Source organism: Zea mays, chromosome 1, assembly GCF_902167145.1.
Source record: "Zea mays cultivar B73 chromosome 1, Zm-B73-REFERENCE-NAM-5.0, whole genome shotgun sequence".
NCBI classification, from domain to species: domain Eukaryota; kingdom Viridiplantae; phylum Streptophyta; class Magnoliopsida; order Poales; family Poaceae; genus Zea; species Zea mays.
The window spans coordinates 108,032,705-108,040,594 of NC_050096.1; the positions used below are offsets into that span (position 1 = coordinate 108,032,705).

The 7,890-nt window shown below is 43.8% G+C and overlaps 1 long non-coding RNA gene across 1 annotated transcript; it reads right to left on the reverse strand.

Moving 5' to 3' along the window:
* Positions 1-2,753: 2,753 nt before the first annotated feature.
* LOC103637748 (uncharacterized) lies at positions 2,754-3,203 on the reverse strand. Its single transcript, XR_558334.3, has 2 exons — positions 3,086-3,203; positions 2,754-3,000 (listed from the first exon to the last, which is right to left on the reverse strand). It is a non-coding gene; the product is annotated as an uncharacterized lncRNA (long non-coding RNA).
* Positions 3,204-7,890: the final 4,687 nt, after the last annotated feature.

Here is a 7,890-nt window from a genome sequence, read left to right on the forward strand (position 1 = left end):
AAGTTTAGTCACAGTGGACTCATCACCATGCTCATAAGCTTTTCCCTTTTCTTCTCGTCTATCTTAATGTAGAACCATTCACTCGTCCAACCAGTGGGCCACTTGGTCCGGTAACCTACCACAAGAGCCTTCGTATCCTTTCAGTATGCAAAGTTGTAGCATCCGAAATTTTTGTGCAGATCGTCAGCCCTTGCCTTTGTTTCATAATGAAGTTCATGAACCCAGCAAAACCCTTCGGCGTTAGCACTCTTTCCTTGGCTTCGGAGAGCCCAGATGAAAACGCTAAGCCTAACAATAGCGTTCGGGGTCAGCTGATGGAGATATATCTCAAATTTCTTTAAAACTTCCCCTACCATCTCGTAAAGGGGGAATCGAAGCCCCGCCCCGAAGAAACTCTTGAACACCACAACTTCATCTTCCTTCGGCTCTGGAATTATTTCTTGTCCAGCAAAGCGAATCAATTCATTATCATTCTCTCCAAAATAACATAGTTTTTTCATCACAACTAGAGCATCTGCTTTTACTGTGGATTTTCCAAATTCAACATGACTAGGCTTAGTTGGGCACAGAATACTATCGTCCTCTTCACTTTCGTTATCACTCTCAACTTCGGCCACAACTTGTTCAGCTTCGGCGTTAGAGGTACCTTCGATAATAGCTCCCTCTTGCACAACCAGCCCCGACCGCCTCATCATTTCTGATATGGGTGCTGTCTCAGTTACTTTAGTTTCATCTCCCTCACGGGACACCCTTGCAGTGGATCTTACTCTGGCCATTTCAATGTTCAGCTTCTTTTAGACGAAGTTGATCTTAAGTGACGAAGTGCTTGTTTGGAAGCACAATGTTGAGAGCTTCGGCTTCGCTTAAAATTTTCAACAGCACAACGGTGCAATAGCAATGAATGTTGTGGTAACTTCTCACCAACATGTCTATTTATATAGCCCTTTAGGAGAAGAAGGCAAACCGCCAAAGCGTGTATACTGGCTGAACGGTGGACCAACCAGCGCTCAGAATATTCTAATCGTTTTTTGATAACAAGCTCAGGGAAGGTGTTTTTCGGACTTTCTGCATTCTGAAGCCTTCATGTTTTTCATGGATCGAGCTTGTTATGAAAAAAACGATCTAGCACCGCGAAGGGGCTACTGTTGGGGATCTTCTTCTCTGCCGAAGGTCCTCAAGACAAAAACACCTTCGGCAAAGTAATACTGAAGTCTTCCCTCCTTCTGCCGAAGGTTCTCAAGATGAAAACCTCGCTTAGAAGCAACGATGACAAGTGCCGAAGCTACCATCAGATTTGGTTTAGATCGAGCAGAGGATGAAAAGACTAGATAGATGAAAGTCGCCTAGAGGGGGGTGAATAGGGCGAATCTGAAATTTACAAACTTTAAGCACAACTACAAGTCGAGGTTAGCGTTAGAAGTATAAACGAGTCCGAAAGAGAGGGCAAAAACAAATCACAAGCAAATAAGATGAATGACACGGTGATTTGTTTTACCGAGGTTCGGTTCTTGCAAACCTACTCCCCGTTGAGGTGGTCACAAAGACCGGGTCTCTTTCAACCCTTTCCCTCTCTCAAATGGTCACTTAGACCAAGTGAGCTTCTCTTCTCAATCAAACGGGACACTAAGTCCCCACAAGGACCACCACACAATTGGTGTCTCTTGCCTTGGTTACAATTGAGTTGAAATCAAGAAAGAAGGAAGAAGAAAAGCAATCCAAGTGCAAGAGCTCAAATGAACACAAGTCTCTCTCTCACGAGTCACTATTGATTGGAATGATCTTTGGACTTGGGAGAGGATTTGATCTCTTTGATTGTGTCTTGTATTGAATGCTATAGCTCTTGTAAGGTGTTTGAAGGCTGAAAACTTGGATGATATGAATGGTGGGTGGTTGGGGGTATTTATAGCCCCAACCACCAAACTAGCCGTTTGGTGAAGGCTGCTGTCGCATGGCGCACCAGACAGTCCGGTGCGCCACCGGACACTGTCTGGTGCGCCAGCCACGTCACCCGACCGTTAGGGTTTGACCATTGGAGCTTCTGTCTTCTAGGCCATCGGACAGTCCGGTGGTGCACCGGACAGGTCCTGTAGACTGTCTGTTGCGCCTTCTAGCTCTGCTCTGACTTATGCGCGCACTGTAGCGCATTAACTGCTCTCTACAGACGACCGTTGGCACGAAGTAGCCGTTGCTCCGCTGGCACACCGGACAGTCCGGTGCTACACGGGACAGTCCGGTGAATTATAGCGGAGCGGCTCCCAGAATTCCCGAAGGTGAGCAGTTCGGAGTTGAGTTCCCTGGTGCACCGGACACTGTTTGGTGGCTCACCGGACAGTCCGGTGCGCCAGACCAGGGCACACTTCGGTTGTCTTTTGCCCTCTTTGTTTGAACCCTTTCTTGGTCTTTCTATTGGTTTATTGTGAACCTTTGGCACCTGTAAAACCACTACAAAAAATGGTTTTGTATGACAAAAGTAACGTGTCATGTTTAGTACAAAATTGGTCATAAAAAGCATCTTATGACGAAAATGCTGCGTCATAAGGGTCGTCATATAACGACCGTCACATTATGTACCTTGTGACGACTGTTCAGAGTACCCTCACATATTGTTGCTATATATGACGGTGTTATCCATCACATTTTTTCCAGTCAAACCTAATGTTGGGATCGTTTAATATGGCACCCACATACAGTGACCATACAGTGACGACACACTGAGCTCTCATGATAGCTCACAGAATCATAATACAATGAAAAGCCATCATACACAACATTCTCATCACAAGTCATACACAATTCCAGCACACTAGTTCTTCCACAACAGAGGTTCAAACATACAAAGGTTCCACCACAAAGGTTTGAAGCACTCAAACAGACACCAATGTTTGGAAGGAAGGTGGATGAGCGACTGATCTGGCTGAGACTATCAGCAACAATCCTGGAGGGTGACTTTTGTGCTTCTCCTTCTTCTAGCTCTCTTTCCTTCTCTGCAACCATTTGCTCCTACATAAAATGAATGTACTTAGTAACAAGGCCATACAAAAGTGTTGAACCAGGCATTTACTTGAGTGTAGTACATGTAACTTACATATATCTCATTTGCAAGCGGAGTACGACCATTTCGGGGACTATTCATACATTCCCCAAAGAAATCAACAACATCCGGCTCCATGTTGTTGTACTTAGTCCTCTGCGGCATATAAAAAACTTGGGATATAAGATTTGCCATGAAATATTGGTACATGCCAACAGCAATACAACATAGTGTCTAGTTCATCAGCCTTTTAAAAAGCAACCTGGGTTTCAGAAACTTATCATGACAAAGCAAACAATGTCTAGTTCATCAGCCTTTTAATTAGTCACAAGTTAGTCGAATTACAGATTTCCAAATATGGCAGACCTCAAGAATCAATAAAAACTCAAACTCCATATTGAACTGCTATGCTAAGCAAGTACCCATACTGCTGGTTATCAAACAGAAGTCCTGACTAGTAGTATCAATTTAAGTTTCTTCCTGAAGCTCACCAGATGATTCTAGTTTGTAAATACAGTTGCTAATGATCAGGTTTCTAAAAATTAACATTTCTCGTCTTGGTGTCGTACCAGATGTTGTGCAACAGAAGAACCATCAAATAGATATGTGTCGATTAGGTATAATACACAAGGAATACTAATGTGAGTCAAGAAAGCTTCTTCATGCAACTAACAAATATCATATGCCTCGTCATGACTCTGAAACATAAATTTTATGTTCTAGATAAGACAACGCTTTAGAATGGCATAAATCCAAATTTTTGTCTCCTAAACGCGCACATATTGTGCCTTGGCAGTTGAACACAAGATATAAATGAATGAATATATACCCAGTAAATAGGATTAGAGGAGGATAACTGGAATGATACCTCCCGGTAATTGTTCAGGTAGATCTTGAGGGGCTCAACGTATTCCTCGAAGCCGAGCGTACCCAAGGACCAGATGATGTCGTCGTCGTTGATGGTCTTTCGCCTCTCCTTGACGCACTTGTCACTCGCCCTGCAGAGATGAAAAATAACGTTGGGAGGAGGAAGAAACGGAGGAGTTGATGCTCCATTAACGCGCGAGACGAACGGACGGCGAGTGCACTGTGCCACGGCGCGTTGATGTCACGGACGTCGGGCTCGTCGGCTTGGTCGACCGCCTGGCTCAACGCAGGGCGCGCGGACCGTCGCGGCCGGGGCGCTCGGGTCGCGCGGTGCTGATGCCGGTCGGGGTCTTGGGCTCGGCCGCTGGTCGCGTGGGCGTCGCGGCGGTGATGCGCAGGGAGTTCGACGGCTCGGCCTTGGGCGTGGGCGTCGAGCGCAGCCTAGGCGGCTCGACCGGCTTGGGGCGCGCGCTGGGCGTCGACGGCGCAGGGAGCTCGGTCGGGCGGCTGTGCGTTGAAGAGAGCAGAGAGAGAAGAGAGTTAGGGGAGAGAAGAGGGAACACAGTAGGGGCGGCGGCGGCTTGGCTGGCTGGAAGCCAGCAGGGGCGCGCGCGTAGAGAAGATGGGCCCTTAGTTGGGCCGGCTAGGTTAGGAGGGTTTTTGTTTTTTTTCTTTTTTTTCTAATTCCGAAATACATTTTTAGATAGCTCAAAAATTCATAAAAATTCACCAAAATTATATATAAATACAATATTTATTTTAAGACTAATAATTATTTAATTATCATATTAATTACAAGTATTTCTTTTAAGAAGCATTGCTATAAAACATCCGACGCGCATACAAAGAAAATGATTCAAAGTGCAAATAAATAATTAAACACTTAAAAAATTATTACCTTATTTAACATAATAACCAAATTTATTATTTTTAGTTGATGGCTTTTATGGTGTTACATGAACTCGGAGACGCACTCCTGGATGGACTCCCTCGCGTCCCTAGCGATCTTTCCGTTCTCCAGCACCGCGCGGCGCATGATGCGCCCGATGTTGGCGACAGGGAGGAATCGGTCCTGCTCCTTGCCCCCGCCGCCGGCGTTGGCCTCCACCTCCGACATGCCGAGACCCTGGACGCCGCCATGGTGGCGCCGGCCGTTCACCAGCGGTGGTGCGGCGGCGTGGTGGGCACGAGTGGCGGCGCTAGGTTGAGGGGAGGGAGAGGACTGGACTTGTCTGGGGTGGTGAGCAGCTGAGAGGATAAGGTAGGAGGGAAATTTTGGTCATTTTGGGCGGGAGATGGGAAAGTGAATGCGGTCAACAGAAAGGGGTACAGTCCTTTTTTGGAAAAAAAACATAAAGTGACGCCGCCAAATCATCACATAAAGGCACATCTAAGCGTCATAAAAGTAAAACCGTCTACCGGCTCCTGGCGCGTGACAATATATGACGAATCTTCGTACCCTTATGTGACAACAAAAACACTATCGTCATAAAATCTTCATGGCCTCATGAAATTATGACGATTCAAAAAATTCCATCATATTATGTGACATTATATGACGATAACTGACCTTGTCATTAGGTATTTTGTCATAAAAGGATAAATTTTTTGTAGTGAACTTATAATCTAGAGCAAACTAGTTAGTCCAATTATTTGTGTTGGGCAATTCAACCACCAAAATCAATTAGGAAAAGGTGTAAGCCTATTTCCCTTTCAATCTCCCCCTTTTTGGTGATTGATGCCAACACAAACCAAAGCAAATATAAAAGTGTAGAATTGAACTAGTTTGCATAATGTAAGTGCAAAGGTTGCTTGGAATGAAACCAATAATCATTTCTACTAGATATGCATGGATGGCTTTCTTCTTATTTAAAATTTTGGACCATGCTTGCACCACTTGTTTTGTTTTGCAAAGTTTTGGAAATTCTTTTCAAAGTTTTTTGCAAAATAGCCAAAGGTAAATGAGTAAGATTTTGAGAAGCATTTTCAAGATTTGAAATTTTCTCCCCCTGTTTCAAATGCTTTTCCTTTGATTAAACAAAACTCCCCCTTAATGAAATCCTCCTCTTAGTGTTCAAGAGGGTTTTAGATATTAATTTTGAAGAGGGTATACCAATTTGAAATTATATCAATAATAAGATACCAATTTGAAAACACTACTTTAAATATAAATTGAATGACTAAATTTTTGAAATTGGTGGTGGTGGTGGTGCGGCGGTCCGTTTGCTTTAGGCTAATACTTTCTCCCCCTTTGGCATGAATCGCCAAAAATGGAGTCATTAGAGCCCTTCTAACTACTTTCTCCCCTTATGGTAAATAACATATGAGTGAAGATTATACCAAAGTTGGAGAGTGGAGTGACGGCGAAGGATGAATAATTCGATGGAGTGGAGTGGAAGCCTTGTCTTCGCCGAAGACTCCATTTCCCTTTCAATCTATGACTTGGCATGAAATGCACTTGAAACCACATTAGTCATAGCAAAGAAAGAGATATGATCAAAGGTACATAAATGAGCTATGTGTGCAAAATATCAATCAAAATTACTAGAATCAAGAATATTTAGCTCATGCCTAAGTTTGGTAAAAGTTTGCTCATCTAATGGCTTGGTAAAGATATCGGCTAATTGTTCTTTGGTGTTAACATATGCAATCTCGATATCCCCCTTTTGTTGGTGATCCCTTAAAAAGTGATACCGAATGGCTATGTGTTTAGTGCGGTTATGCTCAGCGGGATTATCTGCCATGCGGATTGCACTCTCATTATCACATAGAAGAGGAACTTTGGTTAATTTGTAACCATAGTCCCTGAGGGTTTACCTCATCCAAAGCAATTGAGCGCAACAATGGCCTGCGGCAATATACTCGGCTTCAGTGGTAGAAAGAGCTACAGAATTTTGCTTCTTTGAAGCCCAAGACACCAGAGATCTTCCCAAGAACTGGCAAGTCCCTGATGTGCTCTTTCTATTAATTTTACACCCTGCCCAATCAGCATCAGAATAACCAATTAAATCAAATGTGGATCCCCTGGGATACCAAAGGCCAAACTTAGGAGTATAAACTAAATATCTCAAGATTCGTTTTATGGCCCTAAGGTGAACTTCCTTATGATTGGCTTGGAATCTTGCACACATGCATATAGAAAGCATAATATCCGGTCGTGATGCACATAAGTAGAGTAAAGAACCTATCATCGACCGGTATACCTTTTGATCTACGGATTTACCTCCCGTGTCGAGGTCGAGATGCCCATTTGTTCCCATGGGTGTCTTGATGGGCTTGGCATCCTTCATCCCAAACTTTGTCAGTATGTCTTGAATGTACTTCATTTGGCTAATGAAGGTGCCCTCTTGGAGTTGCTTCACTTGAAATCCTAGGAAATACTTCAACTCCCCCATCATAGACATCTCGAATTTTTGAGTCATGATCCTACTAAACTCTTCACATGTAGATTCGTTAGTAGACCCAAATATGATATCATCAACATAAATTTGGCATACAAACAAATCATTTGCATGTGTTTTAGTAAAGAGAGTAGGATCCGCTTTTCCGACTTTGAAGCCATTAGCGATAAGAAAATCTCTTAGGCATTCGTACCATGCTCTTGGGGCTTGCTTGAGCCCATAAAGTGCCTTAGAGAGTTTATAGACATGGTTAGGATACTCACTATCTTCAAAGCCGGGAGGTTGCTCAACATAGACCTCCTCCTTGATTGGTCCATTGAGGAAGGCACTTTTCACGTCCATTTGATAAAGCTTGAAGCCATGGTAAGTAGCATAGGCAAGTAAAATGCGAATTGACTCAAGCCTAGCTGCGGGTGCATAGGTTTCACCGAAATCCAAACCTTTGACTTGTGAATATCCCTTGGCCACAAGTCGGGCTTTGTTTCTTGTCACCACACCATGCTCATCTTGCTTGTTGCGGAAGACCCACTTGGTTCCTACAACATTTTGATTAGGACATGGAACTAAATGTCATACCTCATTCCTCGTGAA